This window comes from Saimiri boliviensis, chromosome 1 (genome assembly GCF_048565385.1).
Source record: "Saimiri boliviensis isolate mSaiBol1 chromosome 1, mSaiBol1.pri, whole genome shotgun sequence".
Taxonomy (NCBI): domain Eukaryota; kingdom Metazoa; phylum Chordata; class Mammalia; order Primates; family Cebidae; genus Saimiri; species Saimiri boliviensis.
In genome coordinates, this window is record NC_133449.1 from 114,541,650 (window position 1) to 114,559,191 (window position 17,542).

The 17,542-nt window shown below is 51.8% G+C and overlaps 1 protein-coding gene across 10 annotated transcripts in view; it reads left to right on the forward strand.

Annotated features, from left to right (window-relative positions):
* KIFC3 (kinesin family member C3) overlaps window positions 1-17,542 on the forward strand; it is a 107,804-nt gene that overhangs the window by 48,829 nt on the left and 41,433 nt on the right. For 2 of the 10 annotated variants that reach the window (XM_039476125.2, XM_039476149.1), the window contains exon 1: window positions 13,487-13,543. The exons of 3 other annotated variants lie outside the window; for them this stretch is intronic. The gene's annotated coding sequence lies outside the window, so the exon portion shown is untranslated. 5 more of the 10 variants (XM_039476122.2, XM_039476148.2, XM_039476139.2 and 2 more) reach the window with 4 other exon arrangements.

The window sequence follows — 17,542 nt, forward strand, 5'->3', positions numbered from 1 at the left end:
GTGAGAAGTGAAGGGAGGCCACCCCAAGTCTCCAGCCACAACAGACTGCCAGCATCAGCCTCCAAAGATAGTATCACCCCAGCCAGGACAGGGCCAGGCCTGCGTGTTCTACAGCATGCGCAGAGCTGTGCTTCAGAAACTCCTTCCTATCCAAGGCTGGTTCCAGTTCCAACCGTACTTGAATTTTGCCGAATTTGATTGTCTGCTGTGCACTAGGCTTTGTAGTGGACAAAAGAATGGCAATAATAGGCCAGGAATGGTGGCTCACACCTCTCATCATAGCACTTTGGGAGGCTGAGGTGGGTGGACTGCTTGAGCTCAGGAGTTCAAGACCAGCCTGGGCAACAAGGTGAAACCCCATCTCTACTAAAATACAAAATATTGAGTGTGTTGGTGTGTGCCTATAGTCCCAGCTACTTGGGAGGCTGAGGCATGAGAACTGCTTGAATTTCTTGAACCTGGGAGGCAGATATTGCAGTGAGCTGAGATCACACCACTGCACCCCAGCCTGGGTGACAGAGCGTCTGTCTCAAAACAAAACCAAAAAAAGACAATAATGATAATGGTGGGAGTCCTAACGATAGTGACAGTTGCTTCATCTGTAACATGGGATAATTATAGTACCCACTCACAGGTGCTGTAAGGATCAAATGGGATAGTGCATTTAGAGTACTTAGCACATAGTACATGGCACATAGTACGTGCTCAATAAATATTACCTGTTAATGAGGACACCGAGGCTCAGAGGTTAAGTGCCTTACCCACAGTCACACAGCATGGGAATCTGAATCAGGGACCACCGATCTAATGTAGGAGACTGAGAGTCCCCCACAGTTGTGAATCCAGTGCTAGGCGAGCTCAAGGAAGGGGAGGTGGTCTTGGGGGACTTCTGACTAGGTGGTATTAGGAAGGCTCCATGGAGGAGGTGTTACTTCCATTGGGCCTCACAGGTAAATGGACTGTCATCATGGAGGTCGCTGCGGGTGGAGATGTGGGGGTGGGGGCGGAGCGTATGGAAAACTCAGGGACCAGAAAGAGGGTGCCTTGTGGGGGTCAGTGGGAGAGAAGGCTGGGCAGGATGGCTGCAGGCAGATGGTGAAGAGCCTTGAATTTGTGCTGAGGAATGAGCCATAGTGACTAGGACCCCACTGACTGTGCCCTTGAGAGGCAGTACGGTGCAGTGATTCAAGACCTGGACTCAGCAGCCAGCCTGCCCTGGTCAAATCTATAGCATGGGGACAGTAGCAATGTGTACAGGAAGAATAAGCAAGAGTGAGAGTACAGCCCCCACCCAGTGCCAGGGTAGATCCTTTCACCTCTGCCTACCTGTCTACCAGGGACTACATGCCTTTTACACCCAGGAGAGCATGAGGTTCCATCTTCAGGCTGTGACTCTAGAGATGCCTTGAGTCTCCCCGAGGCCCCAGGTCTCTTCCCCCGAAAGCATGTGCTGCAGAGGCTGTGGGGATGCCACGCCCACCTGTGTGAGTGGTGCCCGGCTGCAGGGAGTTGCTGGACACAGGCAGGTTGCCAGGGGGGAGGTCTGCTTGAGGGCATAGGAAATCCTAATTATGGTCATGCAGGCAATCGGTAGGCATGCCGGTTTGACCCTAGGGCTGGGATTCTCAGAAGCTGGTTAGAGTCTCCATTTGTTCACTTAAGACAGGGCCATGGTTGCCATTTGCCCCAGAAGGTGGATGTGAAGAGCACAGAACTTCATGGACAGGGAGGCGTGGAGGGGGTGGAGTGGCGGGGCAGTACTTTCTGGGTTATCTGGAGATACTGACAGGGACATTGTGCCTCCAATCTAAGACCCTCTGGATTCTCCTTTTTTTTTTTTTTTTTTTTTTTTGTGAGCCGGAGTCTCGCTTGGATTACAGGTGTGAAGCACTGTGCCTGCATTTTTTTCTTTTTCCTTTCTTTTTTTTTTTTTTTCAAGACAAGGTCTTGTCCATGCTGGAGTGCAATGGCACAATCTCGGCTTACTGCAACCTCCCCTTCCCAGGTTTAAGTGATTCTCCTGCCTTAGCCTCCTGAATAGCTGGGATCACAGGTGTGCGTCACTATGCTAGGCTAATTTTTGTATTTTTGGTAGAGATAGAGTTTTGCCATGTTGAGCAGGTTGGTCTCGAACTCTTGACCTCAGGCGATCCAGCCACCTCGGTCTCCCAAAGTGCTGGGATTACAGGCGTGAGGCACTGTGCCCAGCCAGGTTCTCCATTTTCAGCAGTAAGTTGCCCAAACAGTGCAAGTGGAATGAGCTCCTGTCTCTTATTGGCCAATTTAGCTCTCATGATGGTCCCTTGCACCTGTGCCCCTGGCTCAGGGTTAAGTCTGGGCTGGGGTTACCTCTTAGGCGGCTGCATCTGCCTGTGCCCCACGATTGCCAAGCAGATGTGGCGGGACCCATTGGTGGGGGCCCCTCAGGAGCAACCAGTATTCCTTACTCACACTTTCTGGAGAGTTAAGATGTTTCCAGGTAACTGAGTGCGCCTCAGCCAACCTGGTGTTCGGTGTTTCCAGTGCAGGCTTTGTTTCCAGGCTCTCCCCGTCTGAGCAACACCTCACCCTGACTCACAGGGTTTCTTCCGCTCCATCGCCAACAGTTTTCTTACCACCCTCCCCAAATTCCTCCAGGTCCACACACACCTGCCCTTTGAGTCATGGCTCTTTCCGCTCTGAGGAGGGCGAGCACCAGAGGCCAGGGCTCCCATCACCCTCAATCAGCAGCTGGGGCCACTACCTGCCACTGTGTGTCTTCACACACACCTTTCCTGGGCTCTGGAGTGAACCTGCTTAGAGGGGGATGATTGAAGAAGGGCTGAGTGCTGAGTGCCCTATTCCCAGAAGGCAAATCCCAAAGGCAGCTCTGGCCTGACCTCTTTTCTTTTTTTGAGATGGAGTCTCGCTTTGTCTCCCAGGCTGCAGTGCAGTGGTGTGATCTTGCCTCACTTCAACCTCTGCCTCCCGGGTTCAAGTGATTATCCTGCCTCAGCCTCCCAAGTAGCTGGGACTATAGGCACGTACCACCATGCCTGGCTAATCTTTGTATTTTTAGTAAAGATGGATTTCTTCATGTTGGCCAGGATGGTCTCAATCTCTTGACCTTGTGATCTGCCTGCCTTGGCCTCCCAAAGTGCTGGGATTACAAGTGTGAGCCACCACGCCCAGCTGACCTCTTTTTTTTTTTTTTTTTAAGTGATGGGTCTTGCTCTGTCAGGCTGCAGTGTAGTGGTGTGATTATAGCTCACCACAGCCATCAACTCCTGGGCTCAAGTGGTCCTCTGGCCTCAGTCTTTTTTTTCTTTTTTTTGACACACAGTCTCACTCTGTTACCCAGGCTGGAGTGCAGTGGCGCAATCTCGGCTCACTGCAACCTCTGCCTCCCAGGTTCAAGTGACTCTCCCATCTCAGCCTCCCAAGTAGCTGGGATTACAATGGCTAATTTTTATATTCTTAGTACAGTTAGCTAGGCTGGCCTCAAACTCCCGACCTCAAATAATCCACCTGCCTCAGCCTCCCAAAGTGCTGGGATTACAGGGTTGAGTCACTGCACTCAGCCCCACAGCTCAGCCTTCTAGGTAGCTGGGACCACAGGTAGGCACCAGCATGTCCAGCTAATTTAAAAATTTTTTTTGTAGAAATGGGGTCTTGCCATGTTGCCCAGGCTGGTCTCAAACTCCTGGCCTCAAGTGATCCTCCCAGCTTTGCCTCCCAAAGTGCTGGATTACAGGCGTGAGCCATTGCACTCAGCCTGGCCTGACCTCTGTGCAGGTCTCTCTCTCTCTCTCTCTTTCCTATCCTCCCTCTCTTCCACCCTTCCTCCCTCCCCCCTTCCTCCTTTCTCTCTTAAACAGCTTTATTGAGATATAATTATCATACCATAGCATTCACCTGTTTAAAGTGTACAATGCAATTGTTTTTAGTTTATTCACAGAGTTGTGCAACTGTCACCATAATCTAACTTTAGAACATTTTATCAGCCCCCAAAGAAGCCCCATTTATGGTCACTCCTCATTCTCCCTCCCACCTCCCAGGCCCTGGCACCCCCTCAACTACTTTCTTTCAGTGGAGTTCCTTGGTGAACCCACTGTGAAGAGTGAAGCCAGCCCCAGGTACCGAGGTGGGATGATCCTGCCCTTGGGTCATGCTTTCAGCAAGTAGAATTCCAGAATGGGAGCCATCCCTTCCAGCTGCCCATTCACTTCCTTGTGGCTGTAGCCCTGGGAAGGCCACCAGTCCACCCTCCTCATTTGCCCAGGGAGGGGCATGAGACCTAGAACAGGGAGGAAATCTGACCAAGGTCACATTGTGGGTTGGGGAATACAGCTCCTGCCACAGAGCCCACCATCTGCAGCACTCCAAGCCGCCTTCCCACAGCAGTGCCTACACACCCACGGGCCTCCCACTGGCCTTGGTCTCTCCATCTGTACAATGGGAATAATAACACCTACCACACATGTTGTTATGAGGATTGATTGAAAGCAAAGGCAATCCTGTGTGTAAAGAGTTTATCCCTGTGCCTGGCATGAAGCTTTCCTCAGCCCATTGCTGAAGTTGAATTAGATTCCCGTCCTGGCATTGAGGGCCCTGCATATTCTTACTGTTGCAGTGGATGGAAGTTCGTCCCCTCCCTCCCCTGGAAGGTGGCAGAAGGAAGCCACTGGAAGCGCGGGATCCTCGCTGCTTCTTCCTGGTCACCTGGAAGCTGGTGTTGTCACTGGTGCTGGCGGGAGGTTGACACTGGTGGCAATGACTAAGCACCGAGAGCTGTGGGAGTCTGGTTAATCAGCAGCGTCAAAACTTCCTGTTGCTGTTTGCAAATAAGGGCCAGCCCTGGAGGAGGAGGATCAGGGCTTGGGGAGAGGCTGTGCCCCACAGAACATCAGCAAATCGATGCTACAGTTCACAGGCAGCAGCAGCAGTGGTGCTAAGGGTTTGGCAAGTGGCTGTGGCTGTGGCTGTTGTTTTCCAGGAGCACGTGGCTTCCCTTATGGCCCCTGTCCCCACCTCCCCCGCCAGGAGGAATTTTTTTTTTTTCCAGGAGTAGCTGATTTTTTTTTTTTTTTTTTGAGATGGAGTCTCGCTGTGTTGTCCAGGCTGGAGTGCAGTGGCCCAGTCTCTGCTCACCGCAACCTCTGCTTCCTGGGTTCAAGTAATTCTCCTGCTGCAGTCTCTAGAGTAGCTGGGATTGCAGGTGCAGGCCACCACACCTGGCTAATTTTTGTATTTTTAGTAGAGACGGGGTTTCACCTTGTTGTCCAGGCTGGTCTCGAACTGCTAACCTTGTGATCCGCCTACCTCAGCCTCCCAAAGTGCTGGGATTACAGGGGTGACACCGTGCCCAGCCCAGGAATAGTAGCTGATTGACTTATTGCAAGGAACCCCAATGAAGTGCCCAGGGTGTGAGAGCAGGAATCATGGTGGTGGTGCCTGATGAGATTCATCCATCTAGGATGGGCCAGAGTGTTGGACCTTAGGGTCCTGAGGCGTTCCGGGACTATCTCGGGAGACGTCTGGGGGCTTAAGAGCAGGCAGGGATTGGGAGCATTGAGTCAGTGCTCTCGGCCCCACCTGGCCCTGCCCAGCAGACAGAAACGCTCCCAGACTGAGCACCTGGCAGAAGAACCAGACCCGCCCCTCTGGTGACAGCCATCGCTCGGATATCTTTATATATATGCCTCATGTCTCCCAGGAGAACCAGCCAGGGCGAGAATTCCAGATCCAGGAGAAAAACTGTAAATTAGCGTGAAAAGTAGCTGTCGTCAAAAACACTGCCAACGACAGTGTAAATTTGGTACAGGCCTTCTGAGGGGCAATCTGGCAACATGTTTAGAAAGTGAAAAAATAATGCTCAGACTCTTTATTCAGAAAGACTTTTTTATGAAATTGACAACCTCTCTTCTCCCTCCTCTCCCCACACCATGGAATGAACAGGCTGTGTGGGTGGCAATGGTGACAGCAAAGCTGTTTATAAAGTGACAGGAATGGGAGCTCCTCAAATATCAGACCCCATAGAATGGTCAGCTCAGTCAGAGCACAGGCTCGAAGTGGAATATTATGCAGCCATTTAAAATAGTTTTTTGCTGGGTGCAGTGGCTCACACCTGTAGTCCCAGTACACGGGAGGCTGTGGTGGGAGGATTGCTTCAGCTCAGGAGTTTGAGGCTGCAGTGAGCTGTGATCATACCACCTCACTCCAGCCTGGGTGAGAGATTGAGACCCCGACTCTAAATAAATGAATAAATAATACTTTTCAGCCATGTTTATTGAATGCTAGGTGTGCCCCGGACACTGGGACCTCCATGCTGAATGCCGCCTTGGCCTTATCTTATGACATCTGCACTTGAGGAAAGAGCAGGAAAAAGTGACATGGAAAATGCTTATTATAATCATTAAATTTTTTTTAGAGATGGAGGTCTTGCTATGTTGCCCAGGCTGACCTCAAACTCCTGGGCTCAAGCGATCCTCCCACCTCTGCCTTCCAAGAAGCTGGGACTACAGGCATGAGCCACCACGCCCAGCACTTACATGATTCAAAGTAAGAAAAGGCAGAGTAGAAAATTTTATCCAGTCTTTGCCTCCCACTATAACTGCAGCTTGTGTTTGCAGAAACGCCAATTGAGTGCCAGATGCTGGGCTGAGGGTGCTATGTGCTTGCTCTAACATCTCACCATAACTCAATGGGTTAGACACTAGCCCTACTCTCATTTTCACAGGAGGAAACTGAGGCACAGTGGAAGTGACTGAGCCCAAACCCAGGCCTGCCTGGTCCCTGAACTACCTTTAATGATCCCTCTATACTGTCTCTCGTTAACACAGAAATGACATCAGCTCAAGGTCAGATGCCAGAAAGAAAAATCTGGACCAATGACAATAAATGAAGGCTGGTGGAATTTGCTGTTTTTGTTTTTGTGTTTTTCCTCTCTGTTGATTTCTATTAGATTTGTGCAGAAAAAAAAAAAAAAAAAACTAAGCCTAAAAACTGCCACCAAGAATTTGCAGCAGGTGGGGAGAAGTGAATAAGGAAGTGGGGAAGAGTGGGAAGGACGTTAATAACGCATGTACTGGCTTAGAATCCGGAGCTAGAACCATTTAGGAGCAAGGTGTGAAGCAGTGGAGCCTGAAGTGAGGGGCCAGTGGCTTCCGAGGATGGTGAGAGATCCTGGGGCTGGGAGGCGGGCCGGGGGCGGGGCTTATCTAGCCCGGGCTTCTCTGCAGCGCTGTTGCCAAATCTATTTATTACCTGGTGCTTACGTCCATTATCTCCTCAATGTTTGCATTCCTCCATTATCTCCTCAATGTTTGCATTCCTCTCATTTTTCAGACTACAGGAAATGATAAACGGGGAAAAACCCTCACAAAGCTGTGGTTTGCTTTCAGCCCTGGAGTGCTAGGAGGGAGGGAGTCTCTGCCAAATTCTTCTTGAGTCATAAAGACGCTTTGAGTTCCTCTAATCTGACAGGGGAGCACTGTCGAGCTCAGTCTTTTTGGCCAATGCAGAAAGGCAGCCACAATTTGGATATTTTAAAGCAAGGTGGTTTTCTTTTTATTTTCCAGAATCCTTAGAAGAGTGGTTTTTTTTTTTTTTTTTTTGATGGGGTCTTGCTCTGTTGCCCAGGCTGGAGTACAGGGACGTGATCATAGCTCACTGCAGCCTCAAACTCCTGGACCCAAGCCATCCTCCCACCTCAGCCTCCTGAGTAGCTGGGACCACAGGCCTGTGCCACCACGCCCGGCTAGTTGTTTTGGAGAGACAGAGTCTCGGTATGTTGTTCAGGCTGGTCTAGAACTCCCGGCCTCAAGCGATCCTCCTGTCTCATGAGCCACTGTGCCTGGCCCTCAAGGTGGTTTTCCTGGAGGGAAGATTGCCTGGTTCTCTGAAAATGGGAGAACTGTTTTACCCTCTTAACAGCTTCTGGAAAGGAAGGCACACAGGGAGCAGGAAAGTGAGAGGGAGAGAAAAATACGATTTGTTTAAATATCACGTAAACACCTAGTGCCTGCTGAGCTGGGTCTAGAGCAGACAAGGATGAGAGGAATTTACAGTCCAGCCAAGGGTCATCCAAGACCACCACCCCTCCATGCCCACTGAGGAGCCTGGCTTCCTGAAAGCTTGCAGCTGTGAGCCTTGTGCCAGACCCCTGGTGTGCTCAGGTTGTCATGTGTCCAAGACCTGCAGTTGGTGACGTGCAAAGCTGCAAACCAAATTCATGCTTATGGGGCTGGGTGCAGAGCCAGGCTTTTCGCCTCCAAGAGCTCCTGCACAGTTTTGTTTTGTTTTGTTTTGTTTTGTTTTGTTTTGTTTAGTTTTTTGTTATTTGGAGTGCAGTGGTGTGATCTCAGCTCACTACAACCTCCACCTCCTGGATTCAAGCGATTCTTCTGCCTCAGCCTCCCGAGTAGCCGGGATTACAGGCACCTGCCACCATGCCTGCTTAAGTTTTGTATTTTTGGTAGAAATGGGGTTTCGCCATGTTGGCCAGGCTGGTCTCGAACTCCTGACCTCAGGTGATTGCCTGCCTCAGCCTCCCAAAGTGCTAGAATTACAGACGTGAGCCGCCACGTCTGGCCTCCTCCGTGGTTCTTTCTGTAGTGCTCATGATGAATGACTTCAGAGGTATTTAGAAGATGTAGATTCAAAAAAGCAGCTAACTGGGTCAGGGTTACTTAATATGCAGCTCACTCCAAAATGAGTTTCTCCAACTTCAAGAAACTTTCTGTTACCCAGAAGCATGAGAGGATACACACTTTTCACAGCTGGAGGGCACTCCTTCCTGGCCACATGGAAACAATTGCTAAGAAGCCTTCTCTTGCTTTTTTTTTTTTTTTTGAGACGGAGTTTCGCTCTTGTTACCCAGGCTGGAGTAAAATGGCGCGATCTCGGCTCACCGCAACCTCCGCCTCCTGGGTTCAGGCAATTCTCCTGCCTCAGCCTCCTGAGTAGCTGGGATTACAGGCATGTGCCACCATGCCCAGCTAATTTTTTGTATTTTTAGTAAAGACGGGGTTTCACCATGTTGACCAGGATGGTCTCGATCTCTCGACCTCGTGATCCACCCGCCTCAGCCTCCCAAAGTGCTGGGATTACAGGCTTGAGCCACCGCGCCCGGCTCTTCTCTTGCTTTTTTTTAAGACGGAGTCTTGCTCTGTCACCTAGGCTGGAGTGCAGTAGCATGATCTTGGTTCACTGCAACCTCCACCTCCTGGGTTCAAGCAATTCTGCCTCAGCCTCCCTAGTAGCTGGGACTACAGGTGTGTGCCACCATGCCTGGCTAATTTTTGTATTTTTAGTAGAGATGGGGTTTCACTGTGTTAGCCAGGATGGTCTCGATCTCCTGATCTTGTGATCCACCCGCCTCAGCCTCCCAAAGTGCTAGGATTACAGGTGTGAGCCACTGCACCTGGCTTCTTACTTCCTTTTGGTAGGAATGATCATGACTTTACATGGGAAGAAAGTCTGTTTGGGTACATTCCATGCACCTGTTCTTCCCTTCTGAATTCTACCAGATCTATGGATTTATTCGATGAACACGTCTGTGATACCAGGCCTTGAGCTGGTGTCAGCTGAGGCTTTCCCTGTGATCAAGTCAGGAAAGAGCCCTGTCCTCAAGAAGCAGATGGTATAGACAGGAAAGCCATCATGATTTAGGGTGGGGGATGCTGCAGTGGGTGAGCCTGCCGGCTGGTACCTGGGAGGGTTAAGGAAGGTGACCTCTAATCTTGAAGGAGGGACAAGCAGGTGTGGAACTGGCCAGGTAAAGGTTAGTAGAGGCAGATGGGAATGGGGTGAAGGAGAGAGGCCTTCTGGGCAGGAAGAACAACATTTGCAAAGACTCAGAGAAGACTGGATCTCAGGTTAAATCATTTAAAACGGGAAAATCCTGTAAATCTTATCTGTGCTTTACTCTGGTTGCTATGAGAATCAGATTAAACACAATCTGGTTTTTCATTCCCCTTCTTTCCTTCCCTTTGAGGAGCAAAACTCTGGGTCTCTTGGCCGCTTCTCTGACGAATGCTTGAGCGGTAAGGGGTTTCAGGCCCCTTGAACACAAAGATGGGCTGGGGCAGTGGATCACGCTTGTAATCCCAGCACTTTGAGAGGCTGAGACGGGTGGATCACCTGAGGTCAGGAGTTCAAGACCAGCCTGGCCAACATGGCGAAACCTGGTCACTACTAAAAATATGAAAGTTAGCCAGGCATGGTGGTACCTGCCTGTAATCCCAGCCACTCGGGGAGGGGGGCTGAGGCAGGAGAATCACTTGAATCCAGGAGGCAGAGATCACAGTGAGCCGAGATTATGCCACTGCACTCCAGCCTGAGTGACAGAGCCAGACTCTGTCTCCAAAAAAAAAAAAAAAAAGTCTATGGCCATACCACCCTGAATATACCTGATCTTGTCTGAACACAACAAAGATGGCACTGCTAGCCCTGCCTGGGGATGGGCTGATGTGGGCATGGAACTGCAGTGTTCTGGACACTGTCTTTTGTCTGGCCCTCCTGGAGACAGCTGTGTCAGAAGTGGGCAGGAAGGGTGAAGGCTGAACTCAAGAGTCCTCCCTCAAGGGTTTAGGACTTCAGTGTTGGGGTGGCCAGGTTTCAGCAAAACTTCCACCTTCCCTGTGGCCAGGAGAGTTGGCAGTTTCCTATATAAATCATCAGCAGAGTTTCTGGGTTAGAAACGACCTTGGAGTCGGTATATAGTTCCTGGTGACAGTGTACATTCTTAATTTCCAGCAGTTGGAATGGGCATGGTATGGTGGCTCATGCGTATAATCCCAGCACTTTGGGAGGCCGAGGCAGGATGATCGCTTGAGGCTAAAATTCGGAGACCAGCCAGGGCAACAGAGCTAGACCTGACTCTACACAATATATATATTTTTTAATTGAGTTTGTGCTGGGCACTGTAGCTCATGCCTGCAATCCCAACACTTTGGGAAGCCAAGGTGGGCAGATCACTGAGGTCAAGAGTTCAAGACCAGCCTGGCCAACATGGTGAAACCCCGTCTCTACCAAAAATATTTAAAAATTACTTGGGTGTGGTGGTATGCACCTGTAATCCCACTGCACTCCAGTCTGGGCAACAGACCAAGACTCAAAAAAAAAAAAAAAAAATTTTGAGTCGGGCACAGAGACTCACATCTGTAATCCTAGGACTTTGGAAAGCGGAGATAGAAGGATCCCTTGAGTCCAGGAGTTTGAGACCAGTCTGGGCAACACAATGAGACTCCCGTCTCTACTTAAAAAAAAAAAAAAAAAAAAAAAGTTAGCTAGGCATAGTGGTGTGCCTGTAGTTCCAGCTACTCAGGAGGCTAAGGGGGGAGGATCGCTTGATCCCTGGAGTTCGGGGCTATAGTGAGCTATGATTGTGTCATTGCACTCCAGCCTGGGCAACAGATCAAGATCCTGTCTCAAGAATGCAACAACCATGAAACAAGTAGTTTGTACATTTCAAATCAGAGTTTTGCTAGAATTCCAAAAATACATCCTCTTTACACTTCAATTTTCTTTTTCCTTCCCTGGTTCTTTGATCCCTTTTTTTTTTTTTTTTTTTTTTTTTTTTTTGAGACAAGTTCCACTCTTGTTGCCCAGGCTGGAGCGCAATGGTGCAATCTAGGCTCATCACAACCTCTGCCTCCCGGGTTCAAGCTATTCTCCTGCCTCAGCCTTCTGAGTAGCTGGGATTACAGGTATGTACCACCACGCCCAGCTAATTCTGTATTTTTAGTAGAGATGGGGTTTCTCCATGTTGGTCAGGCTGGTCTTGAACTCCCAACCTCAGGTAATCTGCCCACCTCGGGCTCCCAAAGTGCTGGGATTACGGGTGTGGGCCACCATGCCTGGGCTGCTGCTTTGATCTTAATAAGCTCTCATACCCATATGCATCTGACAGTACTGTGCGGATGTGTGTGCATGTGCATCTGCATAAACACTTAGACAAGGAAGCGAATAAACACTTAGACAGGGAAGCGAAACTGGGCAACAAGAGCAAAACTCCGTCTCAAAAAAAAAAGACAGAACCCACCTGGAGTGGCACACACACACCTATTGGACTCATATCTCTATCATACGTTGCATTTGTGAACAAACTTTCTGAGGCTCAGTTTCCTTTCCTGAAAAATGGGAATATGACAGTGCTGGTGTTCATAGGGTGTTCAGGGTTAAATGGGTGGGATTTTGTTTAGAAAGAGCTTAATGCCGTGCCTGACGTGTTAGCTTCAATAATGCATCTATTATGTGCACAGAAAAAAAAAAAAAAGGCTTCTACAGTTTTGGCAGCATTTATCTCCAGAGGGTGGGCTATGGTTACAATGAACACCTATTACTTTTGTAATCAGTGAAAAAGAACAATAAGTGTTATTATTCATTTAAAAATCTGTCTTTGGCTTTGGTAGGAAGGAACCTGCAGTTAATGTCAATGTCCCAATCCCCGAGGAAGACAAAGCCTCCGGTTTTGAACCAGGACTTTAAGGACAAACATTCTGCCCTAGGGCTTATAATCAAGGAGATAGATACTAAATCAGAATTCTAGAGACATTTTTGCCCTCACCCACCCTTGCAGTCCCCTGGATCACTGCTGTTTGGAAGGCAGGCAGAAGAATTCAGAAAACATAACTCCCTAAATAAGGCTTTCTCTCCCATTGTGCGGGGGAGGCGGGGGTGGTTCTCCACTGTGGTGGTGTCAGGTAGAAATCTAACTCTCTAGGGAATGATTCCAGGAGCATGACATTCACCCTCTATCAGGCCTTCACCGAGGAATCTCAGGTGGCAAATAAACCATGCACTAGGCTGCTTCCAGCTGGGGGACTGTGACTGTCCTGCTCTGGTGTCCAGAACTATCTGAGGCCCAGGCCCTTGGCTCCGTCTCTGGACGAGATTCTTGACTGGCAGCCCAGCGCCTGCGCAGCAGCAGGAGACAGAACCCACCTGGAGTGGCACAACCCCTTCCAGTCTTCTCCTTGCTCTTCTTGGGCCGTCCCTTGACAAGCAGGAAGGGGCAGGGTGCCCACCCTCCTGGGATTATCTGCAGAACCATCGGCCTGCCTGGGCTGGCTTCGGAGTGACTGGCTTTCTCCTCTTCCGCACCCGCGGCGTGGGGGGTGAGGGCGAATATTGCTGCTGGCTCTGGAATAAAATGCTGCCTCTGTTTGGGAGACAAAGAACAGAGTGGCTCCTCCGGTCAGCTGTCTCTCCCGGCTGGCAGGCCCCTGGCCTCCCCCAGGCCTCTTTGAGGCTCTAGGCACCCCACGAGCAGGGCCTTCTGCGGCCAGGCTGGGAGCTGCTGCACCATGGGTGTGTTTTCACTGGAGCCTGAAGGAATGTTTTACCTTAAGAGACCCCAGGCAGCTTCCTTGCTGGGAAGATACTCATTTGCTGGGGCGGGGCTGGGGTGCAGAGGTAGGAGGTGCTGTGGCTGGGGATGTGGCCTGGCCAGCGAGTAGGTGGTGGAGCGAGTGAGAGCGTGTGCGCCGTAAAACAGTGTGAGTGCGTGTGCGCTGTAAAACAGTGTGAGTGCGTGTGCGCCAGCGCGTGCAAGGCTACGGTAAGGGGTGTACATGTGCTGTCTGGTAAGAGCGTGTGTGCGCTGGGATGGGAAGAGCCTGTGTGAAGAGTGTATATGTGAGTACTCGCGTGGAAGTTCTGCACTCGGGTGTGAGGCTGTGCACAAGGCTCACCTGGTGTAGGGCTGTGTGTGCCGCTTCTTGTGTGCCAGCCCGTGTGCAGGCATGTTTTGTGAGAGCCTAGAGGGAACGCATGAGCACGTGTGCCAGTGCGGGTGCGGGGCGCGGGGAGGCGGGAGAGCCCGAGTGGGAAGCCCCGCGAGGGAGTGCGCGTGGGAGTGGGAGTGCTTGCTGGAGACCGTGCGAGGGCGCGCCCGGGCCGGCGCGTGCGCTCGAGTGCGCGCCGCCGCCCCCTGCCGGGGTCCGAGCTGGTTGCCATGGGAACGCGCCGCGGCCCGAGTTAATCATTTCCTGTGGAAAGTGTGCGGGAGGGGCGCGAGCGGGCGGGCCGCGGAGGCGGCGGCGTGGAGCTGCCTCTTGTAGGCGGGCCGGGCCGGGCCGAGCCCCGGGCGCTGCGGCGACGCCGGGATTCTGCCTCCGTCAGGCCGGTGAGTGGGGGGCCCGGGCGGGCTAGAGGCGGGCGGGGCGCTGGGGCTCCGCCCGGCCAGCCGTTCGGGGCGCTGCGTCCCGGCCGGCCCTGCCCACGGGACCCCTCTGCCCGGACCCACTGGGGGCGCAGGGAGGGAAAGGCCCGGGAGACCCAGCCCTGCGACGTCCCCCCGGCGCCGTTCAGCCCCAGTCGAGGACCTTGCTGGGATCTGGGCATGGGGGCGGCGTGTCTCCCGGGATCTGAGCAGCCTCGGGACCCCGTTTGGATTCCATTGAACGAGGAGAGCGCAGACCCTACTCAGGATCGGCTTGTCAATCGGCGCTGCCCCCTCCCCTTCCTGGGGTTTCCCCCACCCCCAGGGCTCCCGTGAAGGCTGCCGTTGGGCCCCTCCCACCACGACCCTGGAGAGTTCGCTTTTTCCTGGCAGGGCCTGGGGCGGGGTGCGCCAGCCCAGAGGTCAGGAAGAAGGGCCTTGGCCGGTGCCCTCCCGGCAGTGAGGAATTGGGTCTTTGACAGCTGCAGTTGTGGGGGGTCTCAGCAGGGAGGGCGATCTCAGAACCACCTCCTAAGCCCCGCATTGCTAGTTAGAGCAGAACTCTGGCTGGTGCAGTGAAGGGCCTGGTCCTGGGAGGTATGAAAGAGGAAGCTGTGTTTAATTAAATTCTGGAGTACCATTTACTGCCCCCTGCCAACCTCCATACCTCAGCACTCTCTCAAGATTGCGGGTTGTGGCCACCTCTGGCCTTTCACCTTCCCTGGCTGTCCCTCTGCCTGAACGCGATGAGCCACCCGTTCATGTATTCCCCATGCCCTTGTTAAAGTAGCCGTCTCCTTGACCAGGGAGAGTCATTTGCTAGGAATGCAGCCTCAGAATGGAGCCTTGCATTTGCAGTGACTGGACTTTAGGGGCATAGGGTGGTGAGTTCTGCTGTTCATAGGGGCACCAGGGAGCAGAGGGTTTGAAATCTGGGTTGCCCTGGAAAGCCCAGGATAGATGATGGTGTGTAGGAAGGTCGAATTCCCTGTGCAACATCCCTCACCTTCTGCCTGCTCTCCCAGGGGGACCAAGTCCTGCCCACTGCAGTCTCTGGGCAGCCGTCCAGCCTGTCCCCCCCAATCTTTGCAACATCCCTGATCTAGGGCAGGGGGAGTACTGCAGGTCTGCCCCCCTGGTCTAAACCCAGAGAGGCAGAGACCCTCTTCCCCAGCCAGCTCCTCTGTATTTACCGACCACTGGAGCAGTCACCGAAAAATAAAATTTTAGAGCTCTTAGTATATACCAGTATTGTTCTGCACACTTTACCTTGTCTAATGTTTATGGCAATCCTATAAGGTGGAGTTCTCCCCATTTTATAGATGGAGATAATGAGGCATGGAGAGGCAAAGTAATTCTCCCAAGTCACATGTCTAGTAAACATTGAGCCAGGTTCTGAACCAGTCCCACTGCCCTCCCCGACGAATCCTTGGTTGGGAGAAGTTCCTGGACACCAGGTTTCATTTCAGATGCCCATGTCAATGAGAGGGCTGCTTTCTTGGTCCAGGACCCTGGGCTTCAGATTCCTTGATACTTTTGACCTTCATACCCCCGAGGCTGCAAACTTCAGCTGCTTTTTCCTCTTCGGGATCTAGTGCACGCCCTTCCTTTCTTCCTGATATCTTCCTGGCTGCCTCCTCCGCTTCCCTTCCTGATAACCACAGAAATGTTATATCCTCCTGTCCCTGCCCCTCAGACTAAGCCGATCTCCCTGAAAGTCTTCTCTGTCCACTGAGGAGTCAGCCTCCAACTCCCGGCACCGTCTCATCTTCCCAGCAGTGGGGCATGCAGATGGACCTGTCTTGCTCCTTCCCTTGCCCATTGGACAGCTGGTCTGCAGGGTTGATTGTGTGCCCAGCTCTGTGCCAAGCAGCCTGGAGAAGAGGACATTTGGCTGCTCCCCTTGGTTTCTTCCACGCCACACTGGTCCATCTCAGTTTCTTCAGTGGAACTGGCCCTCGTATTTCGATCAGCCTCTGCCCTGTTCTTTGGCCCACATTCCTGTCCCCTTCCCAATAAGACTGCACCCAGGAGCCTCCTAGTTGTTCTCTGTCAAGGAAGGAAGAGACCATAGCTCCCTTGCCAGGTGCCTAGCGTTCTTCCAGAGTTGGGCTCTGCAAACAGCAGATACTAGATCCTCAGGCCCCTCACCCTTGGACTCTACTTTCTTTCTTTCTCTTTCTTTCTTCTTTCTTTTCTTTCCATTCTTTCTTTCTTTTCTTTCTTTTTCTTTCTTTCTTCTCCTTCCCTCCTTTCTTCCTTCTCCTTCCTTCCTTTCTTCCTTCTTTCTTTGTCTCTCAATGCTTTAGTCACTCCTGTCCCTCTGTCTCCTCAACATGCTCAACTCTCCCCTGTTCTAGACACCACTTCCTGTCCTTCCCATCCTAGCCAAACATCCCCAAGGAGAAGGAAGTAGCTGCTTCCTCCCCCATCTCCCGCCCCATTCTTTGAGCCCTCCCAAGTTTGCCATCTGCCCTTCTCCCTCCAGGGGCCCAGGCTGTCTGCCTGTCTGGGCTTCCAGTCCTCCATGTCTCTGTGGCATGACGTGCTGGGCACTGACCAGTCTCTCCTTCCCACTTGCACTTCGGTCACTTCTGAAGACACTATACTTGCCTGGAGCTCCCACCCGTCTCTCACCTTCCTTCCGAAGCTTCCCAGCCCACTGTGAGCCCTGTTATCACATGACTGTCTCCTCTTGCTCAAGCTTTGATGATTGCCTCCTCACCTGTGGCATCAGTGACCCTGTTTAGCTTTGAATCTGTGTCCAGCCTTGACCTCTCTTCCAGGCTTCAGTCCAAGCTTTTGTGTGTGTTCGTTTCAGAACATTCACCCCACAGGACATCCCAGAGTGCTGAATGTGGGTGCAGCTGCAGGCAGGGTGCAATGGGACTGCACACATGAATGTGTGTGAGCTCTGGGACCCATAGGGGGTCAGGGGAAGTGGACATCCTTCAAATAGCTTTCTTCACTCCCTGGCAGGAAGTGGCCACTGCAGTGAGGGCTGGGGAGAGTAGCCCAGGTAGCTCCACTAGGAATTCCTTTTTTTTTTTTTTTTTTTTTTTTTTTTTTTTTTGTAGATGGAGTTTCTTTCTTGTTGCCCAGGCTGGAGTGCAATGGTGCGATCTCGGCTCACCACAACCTCCGCCTCCTGGGTTCAAGTGATTCTCCTGCCTCAGTCTCCCGAGTAGCTGGGATTACAGGCATGTGCCACCATACCCAGCTAATTTTGTATTTTTAGTAGAGATGGGGTTTCTCCATGTTGGTCAGGCTGGTCTCGAACTCCTAACCTCAGGTGATCCTCCTGCCTTGGCCTCCCAAAGTGCTGGGATTGTTGCTTTGCACACAGTAGGTGCTCAGTAAAGACTTGTGCAGGGAATGCCTGAGCTGTGTTCATTT